The sequence below is a fragment of the Mya arenaria genome, chromosome 9 (assembly GCF_026914265.1).
Source record: "Mya arenaria isolate MELC-2E11 chromosome 9, ASM2691426v1".
Taxonomy (NCBI): domain Eukaryota; kingdom Metazoa; phylum Mollusca; class Bivalvia; order Myida; family Myidae; genus Mya; species Mya arenaria.
This window is the reverse complement of record NC_069130.1, coordinates 32,983,224-32,993,432: the sequence shown is the minus strand read 5'-3', so window position 1 is coordinate 32,993,432 and position 10,209 is coordinate 32,983,224. Positions and strand designations below refer to the sequence as shown.

General features: G+C 34.9%; 1 pseudogene; it reads right to left on the bottom strand.

The window, feature by feature from the left end:
* Positions 1–1,836: 1,836 nt before the first annotated feature.
* LOC128245943 (uncharacterized) lies at positions 1,837–5,579 on the bottom strand (annotated as a pseudogene).
* Between the last annotated feature and the right edge of the window lie 4,630 nt (positions 5,580–10,209).

The window sequence follows — 10,209 nt, the reverse complement described above, 5'->3', positions numbered from 1 at the left end:
TCATTATGGCGTGAACTCAACGCTCCTCCCTTGTGATGCTGATGCAGAATTCAGGAAACTCAAAGGGGATTCACCCTCACCAGTGGATGCGAATTAAGAGACGAAATTGTGGTTGTGTAACAACAATGAATATCATCTTAATTGTAACAAAACCAATAAACACAAGAAGAAGAGAGGGGCAAACCCCGTCAAATGGAGTTCATTCGTGATGGTTAACATTCAAAGCGGCCTCCAAGTTGTACAAATGATCGAAATGTTAAATTTCTTATTATTCCCCAATTTGTTGAATCGTTTGTGAAAACTCATCGTTATTGTAATGGTTTGAATAAAACATCCAAACAGCATTTCGAACAAGACCAACATCAAAATGGAGACCAAGATGACCGCCAAAATATTCTAAAAATGGGGCATTTCATTCAAAAGTGGGAATTGGATTCGAATTTGGTCAGAAATAACTCTATAATTTTGTTACTAAATATAATCTTAGAACCAAAATTGCTTGAAAGATGACGGTATATGTTACGTAATTTTATTTTAGCAAAAAGCAAATTTCCTGCAATGTACCTGAATTTGGTTTATAATAATGGCATTTTCAAAGAATTCGATATTAAATATGATAGCAATAATTAGTAAAAGATTGTTTCCTTATCACAATTCATACATAACTGTTTTAATATTTTTTTTCGAAAATAGTCTTAATCTACATAAAAATTCATATCAGAAACGAAATTGTGAAAATTAAATAAAAATGATTAGATAGCCTAAATAGGAATTTATCATTTACGTTTTTTTTTTTTTTACTTTTTTCGGGATTGTTGGGATAAGAGTGAGGTTGTGCACACAAACTGGTTTAAACATACCTAGTTTTTAATATAGTATATACGAACTGTGCTTTTTGTGGAGTTTTGTGCTGTTGTTCCATGTTTCTTGTTTGTGACTTTTTGCTTTTGTGTTCTAGGTCTTTGGCGTTTATCCTGTGCTATTAAACGGGGTTTATACTTATACTTCTGGCTACTGAGCTTGTTTCTGTAGTTTTTCACATAAGGATGGTGATAAAAAATAATCAGAGACTTTAATGTAACTTTATGTATATGCTTTTGTTTATTTTTAAAGACGTATGAAGCTAACGTGATTGACCAATTAATTGGCGTATCATTTTTCAATCACCCATTTTGCCTTTATTGAACCTGACTCACAAAATCTTGGTGATGTGACCTTTCAAGTTAAAAGCATTCTTGGTCTTTTCTGATCTCTAAGGAGTACGTATATCTCTATATCTGTGTTTTGCTACATTTCATTATGATTTTGTGAGCAGAGGACTAGTAGATGATCGAGGATCGATCGTGACACGACTTCTTGAGGTGTTTTTTGGGAGAATAGGCGGAACATGGCCCGAATTATTGACGATTGTCCCACAACGGGAATTCGAAGTTCGACTATTCATCTGTCACGACATAGGTCGTGAGTTATCGTTAACATTCGTACTCACGTCGTAGAATAATATAGGCCATTGTCGGGACCATTGCTTCGCCCACTGTCATTTTTCGGGTGATTCACTTAAGGATTAAAATTCGACTTTTTGGCATTTTATTGAGGTACGGTATGCAATGGGGTTGTTCAAAATGAGTGGTGTCCGAAGGACTCCACCAGCATTTTGAACTGTGCCATTGCATACCATAACCCAATGATATGCAAAATGTCGAATTTTAATATTTATATTTATATTTATTTAAATGTACATTTCTGTTAAAATAAATGAGTTATTCAAAAGCATTTTCTCTTTTTTCTTTCTCTCGTTGTTCTCAATGGTAGGTAAATTCGAACAGCTACAGTAACCTAATCTATAAAACAATAAATGCTCAGAAAAAAACAGTTCCTTATTCATGGGTTTAATTTCTATATTTTCAAGAAAAAGAATATTTTAACAACGTATAATAACTGTATTACAGCTAGAAAAAATACAAATGGAGTTATGAAAAATTAACAATAACAAGAAAACATAAAAAAATATCGCCACATACAAAATTCTAATTTGCGATACAACGATCCGAGATGCAAAGATAAGCTCCGCCCCCTAAGATATTGTTACTACGCACCCCAAGCGTAAATTCAAAATGGAGGCTCTCGCAGCCACGAAAGCATCAGAATCCGATTCTCTCGCTAAGATTTCGCACAATCTGTTAAATATTTACCAGATCAAGCCAAATTATCGGGAAAGGTGTTAGATAAGGGATTAAATTACTTTCTACAAGGTTATATTCATGACATTAAAGTTTTGGAAGAGGGAAGTACCTGCCATGAAACCGCGAGATGCTGGCCTTCAATGAGAAAAAACGACAAGCCTCGTATGTTAAGTGTCGATGTGGGATTCTATACGATATGCGTATTGCTCATGCAAGGCAGGGTATGTGGATTTCCAACTGTATTTAACAAATTTTATTATACTAGTAGCTTTATTCTTTAAAATGCATTGTGTAATATAAGCAAATTTGGATCGCCAGGTCTTTTACATTTCATGCCATGTTACGGAATGCGAAAAAATATAAGTTGTATTTCAATTTATTGGTTTTCGTATTTCTAGTTACTGCCTTGTTTTAGCCATTTAACATATGGAAAGTCGAATGATACTTCACGGGTCAGTGTAGGATGAACACATGCCAATTTCACAGCATGATATTATGGTTTTGTTTTGATAACTTCTGTCAACAATGTCTGTTTTCATTTTAAAAAGATTGAGCGGTCATTGTTCACACGTGGTCGGCTTAATCAAGTCACTTCAGGGACTCAAGTTGCACAACTTCACACATGTTTCTGACCAACAAGTATTCCCTAACAAAGGAATGTGCCAAGGGGATCAAAGATCAAGCCAGTTCAAGTAAACCATGTTATAGTAGCACGACCACGGGAAAGACGGAAAAGGAAACCTGTCCTTTGCCAGATAGATACACAGGCCAAGTGTACAATTTTAGATATTATTAAATAAATGAACTACAAACACAAACTTCACTTTACAATACTTTATTCCAATCATAAATAAACAGCAATTCAATTATATCAAATTGTTTCAGAAGCAGAAATACAATCATATTACTTGTCTATAATTGTCAGCATATTCTTTTGCAGAGATTAATAAATATAATATGCAGTAATATAATAATTAAGCTCTTGAAAAATTGTGAATTTTATTTCCAGAGTCCCAAATGTAGATCCCAAAGACATGCTACATCTGTCTAATCTAAATTTACTTTCTTTTAATGTTTTAATAACATCGTAAAATCCTGATTGTTAAGTTAAAGCCTTATCCGAAATAGATCCAGTAAACAACTCTGACACAAACATCAAAAGGTAGCATCACAACCTATCAAACCCTTTAAAGTTGTAGATTTATAATTACTGTACAGTTGACTTTGTAATGACAGTGCACTGGGTGTTTGAGTTTTCACCTCTGTACCATCTTGGGAATGGTGGGAAGTCATTTCGATAGTCTTCTGGCATGTTTTTTTTTATAATTGTGTCCCTATGTGGCCAAATTGATAACTGACCGAGCTTTAAATACAATCCATGCATTAAATACTACACTAGTTGATTGAGTGGAAAGTCCAAATCGTGTAGCCATATCTTTTAACCCGAAACCAGGTCGCAGTCTGCATAGTGTTAAAAACAATGCATCTTTTGGTTGAAAATCATTCAGCTCTCTTCTGCCAGACTCATATTTCAGTTCAAAACCCTCTGGTTTTAAAAATGACAATAATGCTAAATAACGTGTAAATATAATTCCTGTATAATATTTAAACAAATTTTTAACTCTTGATTCTTTGAGCAGAACTTTATGGACATTTAAAGTTTGTTTAACTCCCAACAGTTTCTTTAAACTCTGAATTTCACTACACTTTGATGAAAGTGACGACTGTAATTCTGCAACTTGAACTTCTTTTTGTGACAACTGTTCTTTTAGGGAAGCATTCTCAGCGGCTAGAACAAACATGTCCAATGGTGATGTCCCTGAAAATAAATGCATATTAATTTTATATTTTAGACAAGATGTTTAAAACAGACGCCAACCATTTCCCAAGAGCGTGGAAATACCTCTGTTTTAAACGCAGCACCTATTGATCTACCGAAAGAGTTCACATCATTAAATGACCACACAACCTGTGAAGACCCAACTAAAATAGAAATCACAACAAGATCACAGGCATTATCAGAGTGCTGGTTTAAGGAAAAATCAAAGCGTTTGACGGTCTCAAACTTTGGGAAAGTCCTATACAGGAAGTCTGCCTCATCTGAGCAATTTTTGAATTCAATTTTTGAAAATAGAAATATCAAGGCCCAATCTCTAGAATATGGGAAAATACATCAAAAACCCAGAAAGGAAAGATATCTGGAGAAATATCCATCCCGGCATTTCCATGAAGTTTGATTCATTTTAAATAATGAGTTTTCTTTTCTAGGAGCAACTCCTGATGGGAAGTTGTGCGACACAGGTGTGCGTGGTATAGTGGATATTAAATGTCTATTTTCCGCAAGAAATATGACAACATCACATGCTTGTGATAAAATACGAGACTTCAGCCTTGATAAAGTTGTGTTTCTACTCCCGGTACAGTGTCTGCATGATCCTCGACAAGCTTTTCTTGGTTTTCTCTGAAATAAATAGTTATAATGTTGATATATTTATATGTAAATTTACACAAAAATCTGTATAGTTTATATGTTATAAATATGTTCTGTTCAGTTCTGTTGAGTGTTCTGTTCTGTAACAAACAGAACGCTTGTAATAAAATATGTGTAACTATTATGCTGTTGTTTTTTATTGAATAAGGAACAGTGGCATTTAAAAAAAATGAGAAGAAGCCTACAAAATTATATAGTGTATAGGTTAAGTTTTGCATTTTGAACCTACATGGTACATGTTATTTAAGTCTTTGGCACGCGCCTTACCAATACATTAAACTTACACTTACACTTACAGGCATGTGATATATTGTAAATGCATACGCTTGAGTTTTGCATTTTGTGTATGAATGCTGTCAAAATTTTCCTTTTCAAATGACCGCTTAGTGGGGAGTTTTCTTGCAGGTGTTGTTCTCGAGCCATCAGCTGACAATGGGGCAGGATGTTCTTTAGATGGTCCATTTCCTCCACTTAAGTGCTTAAATATACATAATAATAAAATTAATACGTATGACAAGACTCCACAATGCCAGTCAATAACATACTAGACAATAAAACAGTAGTTTAAACAAGGCACATCCATAACCTGATGAAACATGTTTGAGGTTTCAACTAGCATGATCATAGAGGTCAATAATTAGAACACATGAAAGTAAACAATATAAACATTTGCGCGGAAGTCAGAATTATAATTGAAATAATTGTGTTTTTGATCGTAATATTATAAAATCACATTTTAATATACTAACCTTCGAGCAGACAGCTTTGTGCTGGTTAATCCGTTTTATATTCAGTTGCTCGTGTGGCCGTCCACATGGTTTATTCCAGCATTTGCACTTCTCAATATCTGATTTCGGGGTCGGAAATCTTATAAATCGTCCCCCATTTAGTCGGATACCGTTCATCCGCATAACATGTTCCCCATGCGCATCGCTGAACCATTTTCACAAATAATTCTAAAAACTTCAATTATATGCGCGGCTGTAAACAGTTATCGCTGCTTTGTTTGGTGGGTAAAGATGGCGGACGGGACGCTGTGAATAATTTGCAGCTTTTTCATTGGTCAATAATGATCTGTTTGATTGTCAGGTCGGATCGATGTATACTAGCGTTTGTTAGTCAAGAGTTTTCAAATTTGAGAGAAATACCTGTCAATTTACTTGTTGAGCGTTATGTTGAAGGATCAGTTGGTTTATGAACCATGTTGGAATACGGTGTTGGAAAAATTAGCAAGTGCATTTCATTGGAAGTTAACATCGGATGAAACGACAGTGGCGGTGGGTGGGGTATCGTGTTTAGCAAGGGGCACTTTCGCGGAAGGAAAGCCAGAGGACGCAAGAAGACTTGGTTTTGAACTGAGCTCTTTCTTCTGGACGTTGGTGGGTGCACTACAATATGTTGAAATATATAGTTCCGTAGTAAATATGCCCCCCCCCCACCCCCGATAGTATTATTGCGCCCAATGACAGGACAGTTGCATCGAACAAATGCACGCGATTTCGATGGGAAATGACATTGCACTTTATACAGAAATAATGTAAAATTGATAAACAACAACCATCGTTCAGGAATGAACGGTTAATGTAAATATAAAGTATTGGTGAAACGAAGCGGGAATTTACTTGACAGTTCTTGAAAATAATCTTGACCGCTTCTGCATATAAGTCGTTATTCACAAGCAATGTCCAAACATCTCTTAATTTTGATTTTGAGCGAATACGACAATAATCAATACGTTTATATGACTTTATATGAGTAGTATACATATAAGTAAATACTGATGAAAATACTCATTTAAAATAGCGACGTCGCATTGAATTGCATCACCATATTCAATATTACTTACACTTTATGAATCAACAGTAAATTATTTATCAACTAGCAGACATTGCATTTGACACGTATGTGTTTATATTAGGGATGCAAACGAATGGCAAAATTGATATTCGAATATTCGGTAATTCTTTCGATCGAATATTCGAATATTCGATTACCAAAATACATCTTTTAGATGTTGCAGTAAACTATTATTATTATTCGATAAAGAAATAGTCAGGGTATTTAAACCCTACTTTGTCTTCGCCATTACGCGCGGCGGACCCTGATTTCCCCAAAATGACTCTGAAATTGCCCATTTTCAAAAAGAAAAAAAAAACACAAAAACATCACGATACAAAATCCAATAATTTCAATTCCGCTGCCGTCATATTTGTAAACAATGTGAAATTACATGGATTCCTGATCAAATGGCGTTATGCGTCAATGAACGGTCTTTCCGTAGAACGAACAACCTCGATCTGGGATTGACCTCTACTAAATATAACTATGGAAAAAACCAAACCAACCCGGGAACTAGTAAAATATTAAAACGAAAACACATGTGGATTTGGACTTTTCTATGCTACATCAATAGAGAACGCTCTACTATACAGTTACATTTCAAAGCACGAGCATTGTATCGAAACATTGAAAACAGTTTACAGCATATATACATGTAACTACATTATTGTGACACATGTCATTCATATCAGCACGGCAATTTGAGCAATGTTGCACAGCAAACACAACACATTTGTGTGAAGGCCAATTTCTTAAATCCTTATTTGGCAAAGGCATTAAGATTTGCCGATAATAAATGAAATTTTTAATATCACTTATCTAATAGCCAGTTATTGTAAAAGTCCTAGGACATTTTATGTTACCCGATGATATGTCACATGACGCGTGTATAGTGTATTGTCATCACATTCACACCTTTGGGTCAATCGTTGTAAAAACAAGACATACGAACTTTACACACAACAACAGAGTTGTAAGTAAAAATAATTTTATTCTGTTTATTCAACAGTTTTTTTTCGAATATTCAAATACCGAATACCAAACGTTTGATCGAATATTCGAATATTCGTTTGCATCACTTCTAATCGTAAAATATTGTTGAATTTCATGATGTCCAAGATCAAACGGCGGTCAAGTGTCATTTCCTTATTTTTCATGTTAATTGCCATTTGCGATAATCGATGTTTATGCTCTTAGCAACATTCATGATACGCTAGTACATGACATTCGCAACATTCACGACATTCATAACATTATGATAATTCATGTCTTTTACAATATTCGCGACTTCCCTAACCAAACTTCACGGTTACCTCTAGCTGTCATTGCTGTAATCAAGCTATTTTTCTTACCTTGTGGCAGAGATGATCTCTGCTCGTCAAGGGAGATCACTGTGTTTGAGATCGATTAACAATGTTCAGGATTTTGAGACTTTTATTGATTAAAATATGTTTTATTTTGGGATATTAAACAATTATTATATTAAATAATCATAACACGGTGACAATCCGCTGATTAAACCAATTTCCTAAGCAGTGTCATTGCTGTAATCAAGCTATTTTCATACCTTGTGGCAGAGATGGCAGGGGGAGATCACTGTGTTGGAGATCGATTCATAATATTCAAGACATTAACGACTTTCTACCTTCACGATATTTTTGACATTCTTAAAATTAGCAACATTCACTTCGTTTGCGATATTTATAATAATATAATACTTGTGCGACATTTACTATATTCGCGACATTCACTACATTTGCGACATTCATAATACTGGCACACTTAAACGAATGGTCTTAGAATTTTGGACTAATGTAGAACAATCTTTCAGAATCCAGTCAGAATAAAAATCGGCGAAAATGCAATTACTTGTTGCACAGATATTGATAAATAATTATAGCTATTTTTTTTCAATTTTGAACCAAATGCATTCTGTTTATTTGACAAAATCTTCTAAAACAAACGAGCATATGATCAATGTGCCGCGAATTTGCTTGGATCACAGCCATTTTCCAAGACGGTGCAAATGTAACACTGGGTAAGAAATCAACTTTCCCCACCCCAGATACGTTTTTTCAAATATTTGGCCATGTTGGAAATCATTACCTTGCCAACGGGGCAAGATAAAAAAAGTCCTCATATGGAATTTCCTTTTTATTGTCATCCCGCAATTATCTTCCTTGTTGAAGACCTTCGTCTGTATCACCGTGGAAACATTGTCTTGTTTCTCGCATAAAATTGCTCCAAAAAGTGTTTACGCTGCATTCAAGAAATAATGCTGTACTCTCCTCAGAACTATTCAAATCTACATATTTTGAATCACTGTGCGCATATCATATTACAACCATAAATCATTACAAATCTATAGGCAAATTATATTTACTACGCTCAAAAAAGTTCGAGCGAAAAAATGCATTTTTACTATATTTTGTTAAATTAGGTGGGAGAAAAGGCACTGATGTCCTTCCACAGCCGCTCGTATAAGATAGGTTTATCCAAATACGACCGTAGGGTGATTCGCGGAAACAAAGTTTACCGAGTTTCAACAGAACACCATACGCGAGGGTTTGGATTACACTGCGGCCTTGGTGTTTAGCCATGTGAGATAATTATTATGAAAAGCTAGTAACAACTTATAGTGCTTATCGTAATGATATAATTATTTAAACAGGCAGACATTTATAAAGTCTAAATATATGTATTGAACATTTTTCACATACATGTATCTCCTAATTTTCTCGCAGACATTTGATGCAAAATGACTGCCATTTCACTTCTTGTTTTATATACTATATAAGCATTTCATTCAATATCGTACTGATATTATTGGTAATCAGATAAAACTTAAATGCTCTAGATTTTAACCTGCATTTTTTGGATCAAAATTTAGGTCGTTTGTGAACGTGTTTAACACCTTTGACTATACTGGCAAATTTATTTAATGTTAACTAGTAATCTTAAACTTTAAAGTTACTTGTAGATCTACATTTTTCTATATTATCTTGAAACTAGGTTTCCCATAAAATTGTATTTATGATAACAGTAATCACTACATCAGACAATATATTCAATTTCATGAACTTGACTTATCAAAATAACGGAGACTTTACTAGTGATATTTGAGGAGGACGGCTTTGCTTCCATACAGATGGTAAACGGCGATAATATATTTCAGTTGTCTACCTTTGAGGAAGGGAATAGCGTTTTAAATACAGTTTAAGAGTGAGAAGAAGTTTAACATATATTGCGTTAATACGTATTAATATGTTCCACTTGCACACGCATTGTTTGATATATATCTTCATCTCAATCCAGATTAGTAGATCCAGATATTTGGTCATGATGTACATCCTTACCTTCACCACGGACAAAGATTATGGATCTACTTTGTTCTCCAGTACGCAATCTCACATTAGGGGATTTGGCATGACAGTTGGTTGGGTAGAACCTCTCCGGGGAGTTAGGCGTTGGATAGGTTGTGTACAACCTGGCTGCGCTGGGTTGGGCATTGAATGGTGTAGAACCTCACCGTGGAAAGTTTGGCATGGCAATGGGTTGCGTAGAACCTCAGTATTGAGAGTTAGACATGGCAAATGGTTTTGCAGAACCTCACCGTGGGAAGTTTGGCATGGCAATGTGTTAAGTACAACTCAGCATGGGAAGTACGGCATGACAAATGGTTGTGCAGAACCTTAG